The sequence below is a fragment of the Opisthocomus hoazin genome, chromosome 2 (assembly GCF_030867145.1).
Source record: "Opisthocomus hoazin isolate bOpiHoa1 chromosome 2, bOpiHoa1.hap1, whole genome shotgun sequence".
NCBI lineage: Eukaryota > Metazoa > Chordata > Aves > Opisthocomiformes > Opisthocomidae > Opisthocomus > Opisthocomus hoazin.
In genome coordinates this window covers 14,033,200-14,052,335 of record NC_134415.1, presented here as the reverse complement: position 1 = coordinate 14,052,335, position 19,136 = coordinate 14,033,200, and the positions used below count along the sequence as shown (strand labels likewise).

General features: G+C 41.5%; 1 long non-coding RNA gene across 5 annotated transcripts in view; it reads right to left on the bottom strand.

Moving 5' to 3' along the window:
* LOC142360451 (uncharacterized) overlaps positions 1-18,753 on the bottom strand; it is a 246,112-nt gene extending 227,359 nt beyond the window's left edge. For all 5 annotated transcript variants that reach the window (XR_012763045.1, XR_012763048.1, XR_012763047.1 and 2 more), the window contains exon 1: positions 18,681-18,753. This is a non-coding gene — a long non-coding RNA (uncharacterized LOC142360451). The remainder of the gene's footprint in view (positions 1-18,680) is intronic.
* Positions 18,754-19,136: the final 383 nt, after the last annotated feature.

Here is a 19,136-nt window from a genome sequence, read left to right as displayed (position 1 = left end):
TTAATGACAGGAAAAAAAAAAAATTTGTAAGTTGCCTGCTTAGCCAGTCTTTATGGTAGCTTTTTGCTGCTCTAGCAGCCTACAATGAACCCAGGAGAAAATGTCCCTGAGGCAGTTTCTCAGTAATACTGCTCTGCAACTGCTCAACCAAACTGCCAAGGAAATAAAGCACACAGTTCTATTCCCACTGAACCAAGCCAGTAATCTCAAAGGCCCCTAGGTTCGGGTGATGGCAAGACATACCCTTGATAAAGGGAGTTATTCATTCACATGTATTGGGGGTAAGAGAAGAGGGACACTTTATGCCTGAGGAAGTCTTCTGAACAAAAGAGGATACACGTAGGATAGAGTCCACGTCATATTAGCCCCTATAAATGACTCCCCAAAATAAAAAAAGAAAATACAAATAAGGAAAAGGGGCAATAAAGGCATTTTCCAAGCTCTGTCCCAGCATCTGCTCCTGTGTGTGTTTTGCAGCAAAACCCCATAATTTCCAGGCAATGTCCACAGCAGTATTTCTGTCAATCATAATGGATCATAGTACACAGCTCCTGGTCACATGTTTTCCCAGACAACTAGGAAGATAATTTACTTAGAGTGCAGAAGTCTTTCTGGGGCAATTTCCTTGCATTATTTGTAGTAATGGCAAAACACCATTGCATCCAGTTACCACTATTTCCATGGAAAACAATGCCTTTTGTTCACAGTGAGTAAAGCAAGCATTATTACTATGCAGAATCACATTCTGTGTCATGGCAACTGGGAATTTAATATCATAGTGCTGCTTTTTTTCCAATGAACTGATTTGTTGCTTTGATAGCAGTGTTAATTATACCATTGACAGAATTGCAATTAAATTATCATGATCACAATTTTCCATTGACCAATATCAAGCATTTTACTTCAGACAACTGCCAATTAGTTAGTTTTCCAAAAACACCCTCCAGAGACATGATTTGCAAGTTCATCTGTTAATCTAACTGAAGTGCAAAGAGGACAGTGATCACTTATCCAAATGTTATATGGTCTGACAGGTCACTGCTGCCCTTCAGAAATCTTGGACACTTCACTGTTTACCTTTAAGCAGATATAAGGGAAAAGGGTAGAACAAGTACTATCAATACCATCTCATTTAGAAAAGTCTATCCCCAATTACATACCCAGTCTCTAGCACATTTTACTGTAAAACATATTTATTTCTCCATAATTCTTGCAATCTTACTGATCAAAGACCATACAGCGACTCACAGGGAGTATTCTGTTCAGTAGTTAGTTTGACCCCAAGTCAAACTGAAAGGATATTGAAATTTTATAAGATTTACATGTTCATATGGCAAAGATTTTTCAAGAGATAAAAAATTTCTATCTCAGAATAATGAATTTTACCACTTTCTGCTCTGGGTTTCAATTTTTGGTAATTTTGTTCATTTATAATATCTATGGGGAGACTCCAGAGACGTCCTTTTGACAATATATTTAAAAATTTAATCTTATACTTCCTGTTTAGAAGATATTCCCATACTTAACTGAGCCCTTTACATTTTAAACTGTTTGAACAATCATTACTAATTTATTTTTTTTTTAAAACCAGAACAAGTAAGCTTACAGTGTAAAAACATCTGTTCCCTACAGTGAATCACCATGATCATCACACTAGCAAAATATCTTGCAAAGTATGAGAGTGCCTCAGCGTCCTGGGCCAAGCAGACAGACACCTCTGTAACAGCATGCCAGCACCACAGACACGAGCAACGTCTTGCATTTACCTAAGTGTGCTAGGCAACGCTGCAAGCAGAATAAATGGACTTTAAAACAAGTTACACCTAAGCCCTAGGGACTGGAACAATCAGACTTGATTTGTGATCTCTTGGAAAAAGAGGAAGTCAAAAAATTGAGCTGTTTTGTTCCCCCAGAATATGTTTGCAGGAATGTAAGCTGGATCAGTGCTACTGAACTCAAAGACCTATTCCAGTCTGACTTTTTAATTTTTTTCCTGTGTAATTTTCAAGTATTTGCAGAACTCATCCAGTTTACGTCTCCTATAAATAACATCACAGCACAGTAAGGCACATTGTAGTTATCAATGCAGAACCACATCTGCTGTAGATAGTCACCTTATATTAGTCTGAAATTTAACACACAGAGGTTAGGACCAATTCTAATACAGCAGGAGAAATTTTTAGAGAAGCTAGTCAAGACCCTAATTTCACCCTCCTTTGAAAGTTTCTGGAAAACAAAACAAAAAAAAAATCATCCAACAAAAAAAAAACCTGCAAAACAAAACCAACAAAAACCAAAAAAACCAAGCAGAAGACAGAGTGGCAGGATACCTTGCAAGTTTACTAAACATATTGCTCCTCTTTAATAACAAAAGGATAATAGTACCAAAAAATTGTCTGGTGCTTTAGCAATCTATAGATAACATCTGTTCAAGACCATAAAATTAATTTGAGAAGTCCTTTCATGGTAACAAGGGCATCTCTTTTTATTTTATAGATTCCTTTAACAAAAATAAGTTACTAGATAAACTCATACCATACACAGTTCTCAAAACCTTCCTGCAGCACAATGCAGTATTGAAGAGCAAACCTTAAATACCAATGGAAAAGGTTACACCTAGCCCATTGATAGAGCCACAAAACACTATCCTTTCACTCTGATATGCCTACATGCAAACATTTATTTTTGAATTTGCATTACTGACAGTACTGATTCTTAAAATACAACTGTGCACACGTTCCTCCTCTTTGCCCTTCTCCTGTTACCCCAGTGCACACACATCCTACTTCTCTGCCCTAATTTAACAACCCACATGAGCAAGTAATTATACAACATAGCCTGAGCAATGGTGTGCAGCTTTGGACAACAATCCCCATACTGCAACAAAATGAAAAGCAATAGCATTTACAAAATCCATTTTTCCCAGGGCTGGCTTGCTGCCCTGCACCACCCACTAAACTCAGGGTTGCCTTGGCTCTCCCACGAGCTGGTTCTACTTTCCAGATTCCATAAGCACTGAATCTCAGCAATTTTCCTCCCTCTCCTACACCCTCCTCACCTTCCTTTGCTGTGAGCTAAGGGAAGAGAGGGGGAACCAGGCAAGAAGAAAAAGCCCTTCCCAAGGCACATGGGGAGGCAGCTGAAAAGGCACTGCCTTTCCTCTTCATTTCTCCCTAGGATACACGCAGCACCCCTTTTACTTGAGAGTCTTTGAAGCAAGGCAAAGCAGAGTTTCTCTCTCAGGAAGATCAAATATCAGAAGGTAATCTAATTTTACTCTTAAATACAGGTTCTTCTATTTTGAATGATGCATTCTAGGTGTAAATTAAATAATATATTGCTAGGTTGACATAGGCAACAAAAGAAAGTATAAACTCCTGAGGTATGGTTATTCATCCTAGGGGATTTCTGTTCACAAGATCAGCTGACCTATTGGATTTCACTCACCCTAGAAGGAACACAAAGCAAACGTGTTTCAACATTCTTCGTCTATTACCACAGTCAGCCCAAGAGCATGTAAACTCTTGTGTCTTGTGTGAACAATTTAAAGTCTCCAATACAAACTCCGGAGAGGTTGTGTTCATTTTTCACTTACACTATTAAATCTTAATGATGTTAAAAACACTTTTATACCAGTTCACAGGAATTGTCAGGCTTCCCCTAGAAGGACAAAAAGACTACACTTTGAGCCACTTTACAGCTGAGAGGACAACCTCAGGATCAAAAGGAATTACTCACTTGAAAAGAGAGATGTTCAAACGGCCAATGCTTCAGAGTATAACTGGGTGGGAAGCCCCGTTTGGACTCTGTATCTACTGAAACAAGTGAAGAGAACAGCCAGCTTTAGTCTTATGCGGCTGCAGACATGAATTGAGAGGATGGTGAGGGGACTGGAGCATCTCCCCTACGAGGAGAGGTTGAGGGAACTGGACTTGTTCAGCCTGAAGAAGAGAAGGCTGCGAGGGGACCTTATAAATGCCTACAAATATCTGAAGGGTGGGTGTCAGGAGGATGGGGCCAGACTCTTTTCAGTGGTGCCCAGTGACAGGACAAGGGGCAATGGGCACAAACTGAGGCACAGGAAGTTCCGTCTGAACATGAGGAAGAACTTCTTCCCTCTGACGGTGACGGAGCACTGGAACAGGCTGCCCAGGGAGGTTGTGGAGTCTCCTTCTCTGGAGACATCCAAGACCCGCCTGGACAAGGTCCTGTGCAGCCTGCTGTAGGTGACCCTGCTTCGGCAGGGGGGTTGGACTAGATGACCCACAGAGGTCCCTTCCAACCCCTACTATTCTGTGATTCTGTGATTCTGTGAGAGCTCGTTCTCCTAAGTGGTGCCATTGAAATAAACCGTCTGTAAAGAAAAAGTTGATCTGATACCCACTGGCTCTTTCCTGGAAGTGTTTCCACCAACATTAAAAAACATCAGTTCAGGCCACAGCCTCATGCTATTAAGTACAACTCATTAGGATCAAAATATGATCCAAAACATATCAGTACAGTCAGGAACAACTGTTACCTCAACAGATTACACATTCATCTGTGGTTGAATCGTGCATTCCTGCTGTGAGTTTTGCAAATGTTTATTTAGCTAGTATTTTTATTTTCTTTCAGCATTAACCAGTGTGTCACTTCCCTTATCTTTCATCTGGCACACCAGCACGAAAAACAAATAAATACAGCTCCAAGTCTTCAAAAATTTTTGCAATTTCCTTTTAAACAGAATCCTGCTTATAAATGAAGCATTTACTCCAGTGACTGCCACCTAAGCTAGGGCTGGCAAAATTATTTCCCCAAATAGATCAGCAGCCTGAGGTAGATAATCTTTTTTCCTGTTCGCCACCTTCACCTCCTGAAAGGTATTTGTTTATTTCATCCTTTCTTAGGCTGTGTGAGCCTATTAAACTAGCTGTTGGCACAATATTTTAATGGTTTATGATACTTTTTTCCTTGGCTTTTGCTGGTTACACTAGGGTAGCGTAATATTCCTTTGCACTCTTTTACAGATACTTCCACAACAGAGAACAAAGAAAGCCAGCAAACTGACAGCAGTCAACAAATGACGTACTGTCATTTGCCAAGTACCACAGTAAAGACAAAGCAGTTTCCAAAAACATTCACTAACAGCCTGGCCACTTGATCAGCTCTTTAGAAAATGAGTGCTCAGAAACATCTCTTCCAGCTACCTATGATCTTGCACTTTAAAAAATACAGCAAAAGGCACAGATTTTAGCCAAAAACACAGGTCTGCTGTTACAAGACTTCTATGACCTCCTCTGCTGTGTACACACTACATTGCAAAACGGCTAGAAGTACAGAAAAAAATGAGGCAGTAATTTACACGTTCATTAACAAGTTCTTCAAAAGATGCTGACTTAGACTTTCATCCATCCTTTTGATTGCAGCAAAGAATAAATATGTAAGAAAAGAAACAATCAGGAGGAAGAGGGGAGGCTGTATTTTTCTGTTCCTATCCATCTTCTGCTTCAGCTCATTCAGCACAGATCTGCATGTTCCCTTAGTAGTTTGTCATTTATCTAATAAAAGGTGAGATTCTTATAACATCAATGGAGCTGACTCCATAAAAGGCTCCCTGAAGTGAACATGGCTATTTGTACAGCAGGACAGTGCCCAGAAAGAGTCGAGGCAGACTCAATACCCAGCATTAAAGCATTGCCTTCAGTCAACAACATCCCCAGCCAGCTCAACTCGCTGGCCTGCGAGCTTATTCTTGGGCTGCAAGTTCTCTTGCAAAGCACTGGGAGTTTGCAGGTTTTGTGGGTTGGTTGTTTTAAGACCTCTTTAAACGGGGAAGTTCTCCAAGATTTAGCTGAACTGCATACTGGACAGTACAAATCATTCAAGGAAGCATTTTGTTCAAAGGTGAAATAGACTTCAGTCAGTACAAAAGCCAGAGGGTGCCAGGGAGGCTCATTTGGCAACAATAGTGATGCATGTCATTGTTCAGTAAAATATGTCTTTTCAATTAAAACTTTATTTACTGAAGGTTTATTTAGGTTACACCAAGCAATTTAAAAATCTGCAGTTCAGTGATGTGTCAGAGAATACACACTGTTATCTGCAAGTCATTAAAATCACTGGTCCAGATGCCTCCTTCCATTTTATGCCATAAATGTGAAGAAAAGTCGCTGCAGCCAGGGCAATTATCCCACTACTGTACTGCTGAAAGTAAGATCAGGATTCAACTCATTATTTGTCATTAGCAAAGGACAACCCATGCTTTTTCAAAATAATAAACAGTGATGAGCACAGTGCTCCATAACACATCTATTTTTGTTTTAAATGGTTTATCCATGGCTGAAGAGCTTGAAGAAAATTAAGCTTCATCAAAAATCCTATTCATGCTTTCCAAAGTGGAATGAATAGTCTGTCATTTTACTTATGCAGCTCTTTCAATTCTCTGCTTATGGAACAGTGGTTTTCTGATTTGTTTCTTCCAGTGTGGGCTACTGATTGTGTGCTGCAGTTAAAACCTCTTCATCTTGAAAAAAGTTATTACTAATGCATTGTGGGATGCCAGACTTACTGCTGAGTGTCCAGTAGCTTTAGCAGTTCATCAGACAAACTAGGAACACACAGCAGGCACGACATCTGCCAGGAAAGCTACAATAGCATCAAAAACACACACACAAATTATAATAATCAGTCATTATAAACTCTTTGTGTCTCTAGAAAAACACACATATCACAGCTTGCCGTCTTGTTATCATCAAGAACACAAAAATGCTGCTTAAAAATGGGTGAAATATGTTCATGTAAACATCCATATTTATAGGAAAGGAAGAAAGTGACAATTAAACTATATCAAAGTAGAGGCAAAACACATATCAGTGATGAAGAGAAAAGCCTCGTGGAACAACACACAAAGCTCTCTTTAGAAAGTCAAAGAAAAAGCAGCTTTTTTTTTTTCTAGAGCAAACATGCTAACATGGAAATCCATTTGTTTTTAAGGGAAGGGCAGCTGTACAATATTCAGTGGCCACAGGAAAACTCCGGAGTCTTTCACATCATACATGCTTTCTTCCTATATGACTAGGATTTAGCATCTTCTAGGTCATTGTATCTGTTGTCCAGGGTCCTGCTTACATTTTATATAAGGCTCTAAATTTAAACCCATGTAAGCTGTTTCCTTTCAGGGCCTTTTCTCTTTACCACATTTGGAAGTGCATTCTAGCATGCTGTAAGAGTCTGTGAAAGTGAAGTGAGCCACACTCCACAACTGCAAGCACAGGATTTAGAGCAACTTTGTATTACAAAATGGATCATTGGTGAAATAACAACTTTATTAAACATTTAAATGATAGAATGTTCAATAAATAAAAACTGAAAGAAAGCTTTACTTACTGGAGGTGAGAGGGGTCGAGAGAGAAAATTCTGCCCTATGCATCCCTAGAACCCTTTGTTCCTGGATTTAGTTTAGGCTGGAAGTATAGGACAACCATGAAGTCAAGACTGCTTTGAAAAGTATTTGGCAAGCACACAGCCTGTCCTCAGCCAGGTCCTTCCACTCTCGAGATGGAGTGTTAAATTCTGATAGAATACTTTCTGGAGGTTTATCCAAAAGGTATACCTTACTGTGGACAACAGCTTTGCAAGGAACTGATTCCGCAGGCATACCAAACAAAAGAAAAAGCAGAAAATAAAAAATTATTAACTTAAAATGAACTTCTGTGGGGCAGCTTACACAAAATGCTGTTTTGGAAGTGATGCGCTAGTCTTCAAGGCACCATTTACAAACCAAATTTTTACAGTAGTCTATCTTCCCCGACTCTGCCCCTCACCAAGAAGGTAATGTCAAAGGGTGTCCATCTCTGCTGCTGCTATCTTATTAACAACAGAAACATTTGCAGGAGTAGAGATGCATAATCAAATTTCTTTATTGCTCTAGCCCACTGCAGCGTCATTAGCAGGTAGTGCAGAGAACCCACTTTCCAAAATAATCCTTGGGCATAACATTAGTGACACTTTCCTGGAAAAGAACAATATTCTCACAGATGAGTGGTGGAATGAACCAGGATCTCCCACACCCCCAGCAAGTTCTCCAAACAGTAGAGCAGTTACATGGTATTAAGAGCGTGAAATAGCATAGACACTTTTGATTTTTTAAGAATACTGGCTAGTGAATAACAGACAGGTAAAAATGGCACCTCGAAAATGGGTTTGCCTATGGTTAGCATCATGGAAACGCCTTTCAGCATCCTAGCAAAGGCCATTTACCAGTATGGAGTATAAACCACCAATTATAGCTTTCACAGCCACTTTGCACTGGGCGAGAAGTGCCTCTCCACAGCTGAGCTGTCTGCATGCTGTCACAAACACAGTCAGCACAGCAAAATCACAGTACACGCAATGTTAAACCCACTGTCACCTCAGGGGAGACTTTTGGCAAATGCTCCCTTTTATACTAATCCAACTTTTCCTTCAAACTGATGATCCATTTGTCCACTGGCTTTTCCCATCTAAATTCCTCTGAATGAACCGAGCACCAAATAAGAGCTGACAATGAGCAGACACCAAAAGAGATTTAGTTCTCTGGACCACTTAACTATTGAGTGGCAGGCACAGCAAAGGAGATGCATGGATTCCCTATGCTGCAAAGTTTGTGCTTTTAAGAAAGTGTCCCAAGCAAGTCAACTTCACAAAATAACAACAAGGTTGAAAAAGAGAAGGACAGGGAAGAGGACAAAAAGAGGTGATCAGCCGGCTTTCTTCAGGGATGAAGAGATAGCTTATGGAAGGTAAGAACAGGAATGAATTTTTTAATACCAGGCAATTAAGATAAAATACATTAATCTGGAGATGCCTGCACACTGAAAAGAAAGCATACAAACTACAAGAGTAAATGATTTACCAGTTATATCTCTCCACCAAATTGGTGAAGAAGGCTAGCAGCACCAAGGACCACCTACTAACCGCCAGTCTCCAGACACCACCGAGGCCCATCCCTCTGACTCTGAAGGGCTATCATAGCACCACAGAGGTTGATGGCTCCCTCGGGCCATGGTGCTGGAGCCAGGACCCGTCTTCACTGCCCCAGCCAGGGGGCAACAGGCAGCCCTGGCATCAGACACATCCCTAGTGCCAGGCCAGGACATGGGCCCATGGGTGGGCCCCACTCAGCGGGGCCATGGCCAGACAGGACAGGGCTGTGGGGAGTTGGAGATCAGCTCTGCTATGGTGTTACTGGGGCAGGGGCTGATGGCGTAGGCAGGGTGGGGGGAGGCCCCAGGACCCCAATTAGAGCTTTATTAGCCAACATGACTTCACCTAAGGCTGCCGTGCAGGTCGTGTCCACCTTTGGGAGCAGCACAGCCCAGAGGCAGCAGATCTGCATGATAAATCCCTCGTACCACAGCCTCTACCAGGGCTCCACTGTGGCCCCAGGGACCTGAACACCTGCCGGTACCCACGGGGGCTGTCCTGGCACACAGCTTGCAGCTGAGCTTCCTCCCAGAGACACCCAGCTTGTTCAGCCTGTGACCAGGCAATGATGCAGACCAAGGCACCGCGAGCAGGGCTGGCAGAAGACTCATTTCTATAGATGCACACTCAGATATAGCTACAGTCAAAGAAAACTTGATTCAAGCCCACAGGATTCACTAGAAGCTGTGGACATCAAACAGCACTAGATCCAGGCCTTTGAGAGGAGGCATATAAAAATCCTTTCAAGCACTACCCCATCACACACTAACATCCCTCCCCACCATCTCCATAACTTGGAGAAGGTTTAAACCCTTGTCACTTTCTTCAGTTCATTTCTTTCTCCAGATGTCAGACTAAAACCCAGGCACCCACATATCCCTAGAAAAAAATTATATTTCTATTTATGGAAATGTATTTCCTGATTTACTCCACAAAGTCCAATCTTCTCTCTCATCTGTCCCAAAAAGCACCTGGCATTTCAACCTAGCAGTCCATGATATTCACACATATACAGGATCTACGTCAGACAGTAGGAATTGCTTTTCACTTGAATCTCACTGCACCGAACAGAAGGGGATAGTGGGGTTTTTTATTGGCAGCTTAACCGATGACTACTGCACCCAGCAAGACTAACCAAAAGTGGGATCCTGAGGTTACAAAACTAGCAGCAAGTCATCACAGGTTGCTTGTCTCCTGAGTCACAATATTTTTCTTATCACCCTTATCACTGTCAGGTAGCCTAGCACCCACTATAAGGAATAATTACTTTTACTTGAATTAAAACTCTTTCTTGGGGAATACATAAACTTAACTGAAACCTAAACGATATGCTTTGCTCTTATCCAAATATGTCTGGTAATAGGACAAGGAAAGACAACAAAACCTATGGCAAGAAACGGGCAAAACTAAGTTTGAGGAGTTCCTCCATGACATATCTGCTGTTCTTTAAATGAGACAATCTGTTCATTGCAGGAGCTGCTTCCAAAAAAATCCAAGTTTTCTCTTCTAACACCAACCACTTCCAGCATTACTAAATCCTTGTTCATTTCCTTTTTTCTTGCCCTTCTTGTTCTGTTTTTGTAAGAAACATTTCTGTAGCCTAGAACAAAAAAGCACTTAAATCTTCAAAAGGTCCAGTACTAGTTTCCATAATGCATTAAAACACACTTTTATGATAACAGGAATTGTTAACACAGTCACAATCAAAATCATGTTCAGTAAGCAGTATAATTTCACTGCCCTGTAAAACCAGATACAAATGCAAGCTCCCTCAAGTGAGTCTTATTCTTTTTGTTCATGTCGGGTTTTTTCCACCTTTTGTTCTGTTTCCAGATACTATCCTCCTTGTTGGCTTCCAGCAGCACTTGACAATAACACAAAATTACTGTGATGTTGTGATGCATTAACAAAGTCAGTCCAAATCACCTTATCCTGAGAAGTTGACCACAGAAATATTCCCTCCTGTGACAGCAAAGTATTAACTGTTACTCTCCCAAAGAGTCAGTTACCCACATTCCTTATTGTTAGAAAAGAATTTCTAGAGAGCAGAAGAAAAAATTTTATGAGGACAGCACCACACACATTCACAAAACCTACACAGATCATTCCTGTCTGTCATTCTTGCCACTTGATTTCATTTGTGGGACCTTTTTTGTTTTTTTCAATGAAAAATTGAACATTTTAGTATCTTTACTTTTTCCCCATTAACAGGGGAACAGTTATGATTTGGGGTTACTTACAAAGGTGCTGTCTAAATTATACCGAGAGGAAAAATAGTTTTAAATGGATGAAGGTATTGGAAACTCATGTCTTGCACTAGGTAGTCCTTTTCTTCCTTACTAATCCAGACTTGTCAGTCAAATTTACCTCAAGTAACAGTGCCCTTAGAGTCATTCCTCTTACCTGTAAGGTCAATACGAGAACTCGAAAGAAGTAACACATTTCATTAATCTGACAGGTTTTTCCAGTTGAATAAATATACAAAACATTTGTTTACCCATTCCCAAGCAGAATCTCTAAATATTCATTTCATTCAACACATTTTCAGCAGCTCCCAACAGCAAATCCTCATGAAAACTCCACATTCTGTTTGTGTCAGAGGAATCATAGAATGGTTTGGGTTGGAGGGGAGCTTAAAAATCTTCCAGTTCCACCCCCCTGCCATGGGCAGGGACACCTTCCACCAGACCAGGTTGCTCACAGCCCCATGCAACCTGGCCTTGAACACTGCCAGGGAAGGGCCATCCCCAGCTTTTTTGAGCAACCTGTGCCAGTGCCTCACCGCCCTCACAGTAAAGAATTTCTTCCTTATATCCAGTGTACATCTACCCTTTTTCAGTTTAAAGCCATTAGCTCTTGTCCTATCTCTCCAGGCCCTTGTAAGCAGTCCCTCTGCAGTTTTCTTGTAGGCCCCTTCCAGGTACTGGCAGGCTGCTCTAAGGTCTGCCTGCAGCCTTCTCTTCTCCAGCCTGAACAGCCCCAACTCTCCCAGCCTTTCTGCATAGGAGAGGTGTTCCAGCGCTCTGATCACTTTTGTGGCCTCCTCTGGACCTGCTCCAACAGGTCCATGTCTTTCCTGTGCTGGGGGCTCCAGAGCTGGACACAGGACTCGAGGTAGGGTCTCACCAGAGCAGAGGGGCAGAATCCCCTCCCCTCAACCTGCTGGCCACACTGCTTTTGATGCAGCCCAGGATACAGTTGGTCTTTTGGGCTGTGAATGCACACTGCTGGGTCATGTTCAGTCAGGTCATGAACACTTGAAAGACAACAGTATTCACATATTGGTCTATCCAACTGCTGTTGCTCTGATTTTAACTCTAACACTTTGTATGAGAAAGTCACAGAGAGCGAGCAGCAAAAATGACTGTTTCTTGATGGTTGTGACACTCAGATAATAAGAAAGAACATCACCACACCATTCTTCAGTATATAATTGTCTACACAAAGCAGAAAATTCCATAGGAAAAACTAAAAAATTCACCCCCAAACACCCTCTGGCACATTTCTCAAGATAGTCTTCTCAAAGGCAAAGGACATACTGGTTTACGTGGAATCTAGAAGAAAAAAAAATATATATATATTTTATGTTGGTATTAACATCTTGAATGCCTTCATTTGCAGTTACCAGAAGAAGCCACACTCTTCTTCCAGCAGGCTTCCAGTACATAGGATGCACCTAGTTTGGTTCAAAAGTGGTTTTGAAGTAGATCTTCCAAGTATCATTGTTTACTGTGCTTTGCTTCAGATCAGGCAGAGGTTTCAGAAAGAATAAGCGGGAAGTCTTTCGGAAAAAAACCTGAAAGATCATCTTCAGCACCACACCCAACACCTTCCAGTAACTAAGGGGCATTCAGTCCGTGTATCAGACTAGGACTAGTCCAAAGTAAAACCTGCCAAAACATGTAGTGCAGATATCACACCCTCATCATCAATTAGTTTGCATTTCAGTTCTGCTTCTATTGTGCCACATTATTTTCTAGTATAGATGTAAGCCTAATACTATTTTCTTTCCTGGGCAAATGTATTTGGCAAATTTAAACCAACATTGTAAACAGTTTTGAAACAATAAATCCTGCACATTCAGATTAATTTTAATGTTTGTCTGAAAAGGTTTACCCCACAGAGTTAAACTGCATAAATAGATACTAGTACAAAAACAGTACCCACTGAACTTGGAGCAGCCACGTAAGATTTGCAGTGACCTAAGACAACCAGATCAGTTTGGAGTGGTGTAAGGCCCCAGACGAAAGTGAGCAACTGTCTCAAACATCTGCCTTGAGGAACAGAGACAGAGACGTGTCGATTAAGCAAACTCCTAAATCTGGTATTGTGCTTTGGGAGCTTTCTCATCTTGATAAGCGACTGTGGCAGATGAGCAGAACCCTGCAGAGGCAGGGTGCCAGCCTGCAGAATCCACCAAGTAAAGCGCTTGTGCAAGGCAGCAACCAGCCTTGCACAGTTGGGGTTGACAGGCCACTAAGACACACACACACCCCCCCGACTCATTTCAAGGACTTTTGGGAAGCACACTGTACCCCTTCCCCAGGAAGGGACAACAGGTACCCGAGATGTTAAAGACAAACTGGTACCCGACATGTTAAAGACAAACTCTGAGACTTGGCTGATTAATAGCTGTTGAATAGCAGCCAGTGTTCCAGATAAGAAACATCTTATGGCTACAGACCTGCTTAACCGAGGACACTGAATCACTCCCTGTCAGAACAGCAAACATTCGGTATCTTTAACCAAGTGTTATGCTGGAGCAACTGGACCTTGAGAAGGACAGTTAATCAGAACGTTTTCTGTCTGATGCAAACTTGGCAGCAGAACTGAGAATTCATGTACCATTAGTTGAACTACCCTCATTATAACACTAAAAATTCACACCCCCTGAGCTGGAGACCCTGGCCCAAGCAAAGACCATTACTTGCAGAGCATGCCCAGTGAATTTTAGGAACTCTGTCTTTAAACAGAGACAAGACATGTAAGGACCAACAGAGAGTAATTGAGTAATTAAGCAGAACTGTAAAAGTACTGATAACTGTTGCTCAAAATGTGTGTTTACTACAGGTTAGAAAAGTGTGCTTGTGCTTGATTGGTGGAACACTGCCAAGCACCCAGGCTTGCAACTGTAAAATCAAGCTCCTTGGCACGCACACACCACTGGAGGACCCAACTATCAGCAGAAGTCATTGCTGGATCCAAGGTTGGTGATATCTTCTCTCAATTTTTCCTTTTGTTTCTCTCTCTGACTTCCTAGGCACATAAGGGTAAAGCTGTTGTAAGTTTCTCAATCTGCAATATTTTGCAGTTTGTTGTAAGTTTTTCCAAATCAATACCCATTCTAACCCCACTGCGTTAAAAGTAACGTCATTATAAAGTTGCAAAGTTACCACCTTTTGTAATTTCACTGAAATCCAAGTAAAGCTTTGCTTTTAGTCAAACCTTTTGGGTCATTGTCATGATTCCTGGGTACTGCACAGAGAACTGAAAAAGATCACCTTCCCCTTACCCACCGAACGGGATGGGAGAAGCGAGTAGCAGCTTTGCTGGTACTCTGGAAAGACCCCCGCAATTTACTGTATCACGGAATGTTCGGGGTTGGAAGGGACCTCTGTGGGTCATCTAGACCAACCCCCCTGCCGAAGCAGGGTCACCTACAGCAGGCTGCACAGGACCACGTCCAGGCAGATCTTGAATATCTCCAGAGAAGGAGAATCCACAACCTCCCTGGGCAGCCTGTTCCAGGGCTCCGTCACCCTCAGAGGGAAGAAGTTCTTGCTCATGTTCAGCTGGAACTTCCTCTGCTTCAGTTTGTGCCCATTGCCCCTTGTCCTGTTGCTGGGCACTACTGAAAAGAGCTTGGCCCCATCCTCCTGACACCCACCCTTCAGATATTTGTAGGCATTTAATAGGTCCCCTCGCAGCCTTCTCTTCTTCAGGCTGAACAAGCACAGCTCCCTCAACCTCTCCTCGTAGGAGAGATGCTCCAGTCCCCTCACCATCCTCATAGCCCTCTGCAGGACTCTCTCCAGTAGACAGTATCACAGTATTTAACGGGCTCGGGGGTTTAGCTAGTCTAAAGAGGGGTAGAAAAAAGGCAAACAGGCTATAAAGAAACAAAAATTAGCTGATCATGGTTCAATTAGAGGAAGCAGTTAACCAAGTCAGTGTTCCACGTCAAGTCCAACAGAGCAAAGACCATATCTGCTGAATTTCACTCCTAGTCACATTTTTCCTGCTCAGTAAGCAAAAAGAGAAATTGGCTGTAAATCTACTGTCCCAGAGGTGTTTATATTTGAAGCAGTAATATTCACCAGCAGCTGAAAGTGCAGTAGAGAGAACATTGTTATCACCCGTGCTGATAACTAAGGAAAAGATAAGTTTGTCAGTGGATTTCCAGATAGCTCAAAGCAAGACTGCAAGGTCTTTCTTCATATTTGCTAAACCCATGCTGAAACTGGAATGAGTCTTCAAGTTACCATTAGAATAAGAGATAACCTGAAGCCTGTCATAAAAGAATCTTGTTACCTGCAAGAAAAATTAAAACTGACTTTTTTTAAACGTCTGATTTAAAAGCTACTGACTAGGAAAACCATCTTTGAATATGGTGATCTTTAATAAACTTCCAAAACAACATAAAACTCATCATAACTGAGGTTGAATTCACTGTCAAAATGACTTAGAACCAAAAAAGAGTTGATCTTTGCTAGTGTAACAGAACAAAACCAAGCTAAACACACTGAAAAAAAAAATTTAGGAATCAAATTTTAAATATTCTGCAAATGCCTTGCTAAAGATCCTATTCTTTTCAGCTTTTCCAACATTAATGCTACAGCATGTAAAATAATACCAAGCATAGCATTTTCGAATAAAAAGATTCATTGAAAATTTTAGAAGTAATGCATTATCAAATGTTATCTGACAGCTAACCAAGAAAAGTGGAAGTCTAACATCAGAACTGTGTAACTGACCCAGAGGCCCTTAAAGGTTCTACTCACCAAAAAAACTGAGCAGATTAGATCAGAATAAATACTTTTTTTAGAACACTTGTGCAAATAACCTAGATTGAATGCAATCAAAAAAATCTGCTCGATAAACAGCAGCTGAGAATCTTTGAGGCGCACTTCGTGAAGGTATTCACTCTCTTACTGTGACACACTACACAGGCACCCACGGTACAGGTACACCATACAATACTCCATCATCTCTGTTGTCCAACTGACAGTGAAAGGCTTAAGTCAAGAGGCACATGCATTTCGTTATCTCATGTATGATTTCCAAATGAACAATATCTAACTACTGGGTTTTCTTCTACTCCTGCAAAGCACGCAAACTGCTTAGGATTTGAAGCAAAACCCTCTCATAACCATAACTTCCTGATGAGCTGCTGAATCATGTATCACTTATGTAAAGACTTAGAGGGGTTTTTTTCCCTCTCATTATTTTCTACAGCTAAATGCATAGTGTCTTCTTTTAACATCTTGGCTTAATATTACCAGGTGAAAATACTTGCTAGTTAATATTAAACCTCGTTTTTCTGAAATAATTGCCCTGAGAATAAGACCTTCTGAGTCATCATCTTATGGTATGGTTTGCTTTGCATCATTCTGCTATAATTTTTAATCTCTTCTGGAATATAGTCTTCCCTATTCCGCATAGAAGCCTTTTCATTTGACTCTAGCAGTTAGATGCAAGCAGATGCCTAAAAGTTAGGCTTCCTTTACAGGCTATGTAAAAAAAAAAAAAATAAAGTATAGAAGACCCCTAAGGCTGATTCAGCTTATCTTGAGCACCTACTTAAAGCAGATGGCAATTCATGTCTCCTGTATCTCTGCTCCTGACTAGCAGAGCTACTTTTAAGAAGCTAAAGTCAGACAAGATGGAACCCATTCCTAGTGCCTTACAGTTATATCTGCATTAGCAGCTAGTATGGTGCAACAGGAGTGTATCTCTACAGTAAAACACATGGTGATGAGAAGCACACTTTCACATTAGGTACACTTCAGGGAGAACAAGGAAGCAGTATTTCAAACTTGCTGTAGTCTGTCCCCACAGGCTGAAAGTCCATTACCAGCTGGAGCTTATTTAGGTGTGCTCCTGCAGCAGGTCTGACAGTTCAGTGTTATCACCAGTCTCCTTCCACAGCCTAAGACTATTCCACAATGAGAACCCAAATCAGTTAAGTGGGAAAACCCAGGAGATTCAGTTTAAAAGCACATTCTTTGTCCAAACTAAACTGCTAATGTAGATGTGTCCCAAGTCAGTATTTGTGCACTTTGAAACACAACTTTGGACTTGTTGGCACATTTGATCAGTGCCCTGCCATCCAGGCAATTACAATCCCTTTGGTAAACTGCCTGCTCTTTGTATCAACTCTGCATTTTTGACCCTCATTGCTGTACTGGAGTGCCTGTCATTAACACAAATGCTGCATATGAGATGTTTCGAATGAAGGCTCAGCACCAGCTAAACCACCAGCTCTGCTACCCAATGAAAATACCTTGCCTGGTACTTATGTGATTGCATCCAACATCTTCAGTTATATATGGACACCTCCCTCTCTTGCTCCACAGGTGCCTGGCTTGAGACAAAAAGCAATGGATGACAATACTATTCAGAGTGAGGTGAAAAGCTGTTGTCATGAGTTAAAGAGCAAAAGATTCCAACACTCCCATTTTCTCAAACACATTATTCTTGCCTTTGACCTTAATGAGTTTCTCATCATTCAGGTTTCAAAAGCCTCTGATGAATCTAAGGGCAAAACATTTCTGTTTTTAATAAGAAATCAGGCTAAACACAGCATGAGGCAAACTAAGTCAGAAAGTACTCCCTAGGAACAAAGTAAAGACTAAGAACAGACACTCTGAATCACCTGATGGCAGGTCTCACTAGCAAGTGTCACTGCTAAATCAGGCATCCTTTGTTACCATACACAAGGGATTGTATGGAAAATTTAAATCTCAGAGGGAACCGCTGATTTTAGAAGAGAAGATAAAGACCTACTAATAGTGAACCCAGCAACAATATAACTTCACAGATATTTAACAGTATAAACTGGGTGTCTTGCATCTTTGGGTAAGCACAGACAGCCAAAGGTCACTCTGCTTTGTTATGAACGTCAAAGCCTTTCACTTCCGAGGCTCTGCTACCACCCACAAGAAAGAAATCTATGTGCAGAAATCAGCATTTTGCACATGGAACATAGTTACCAACATGCACCTTCATTTCAGGAATGCTATAAATTTAAAATTTCCAACCCAGTTGTAAGCAGTAGAGTGATTCAGCAGAGATAAAGCAATAATTCATAATATCTTCTAGCAGAAACGAAGACAGAATTGGTATTTACCTCTCCTCCTGCTCCCATATCACTATGAGGAAAAGCTACTCAAGGGCTACTCTCATCACCAGAAAGAAAGATCTATCTACTCCCACACCCCAAGTCTGCATTCTCACTTCCCCCGTGGCCCTTTCAGAATCTCCCTCCGACCACCTCCACAGATGAGGAGAGAGAACGGTTAGAAATCACTCCCAGACTCTGAACTCTCTCAAGTGAGCTCACCATGCTCAGAGAGCACGTGCAGAAGGCCAGTCACTGGGTCTCCTTGCCTTTACATCCCAGCAGCTCCCTACTCCTCTGCTTACATCATCCCTTGCACCTGCAAGTCAGAAGGGGTAAAAAAAGTCTAAAGTAGAACTACCCTAACCTTTACATGCAAATAGTTAAGTTTCCCTACCAGCTCTTTCCCTTGGTGTGCCCCTCAGCAAGAGTTTCATCAGTCCTCAGAAGCAGCAGATGAGACTCTGACAACAGAAGTAGCATGCAAATTACATCTTTACATCCATGTGATGTTAAAGCCATCTCTGCAACACAGCCAAAGCCTTGAACTTAGGTCAGGTTAAACTGAGCTAGCTACAGCAACAAGCTCAGCACAAGGCTGGAACACCTTTCCTGGAAGCTTAGGAAATTCTTGGCAGTTACGCGATGCTACTGCACTCTTGCCAAGCCAGCTAATTTAAAATTAACTAGGGTACACCCCACTGTGCAGTCACAGTAGCAACTACGCAAGAGTAGACAAACCCTAAATAAGAATTTACTTCTTTCCTGGTCCAGCTCCCCACTGATTTGTATTCTCTCACTACATAATGGATGAAAAAGAATTACAAAGTATTCCAGTTCTATCTGAAAGAAT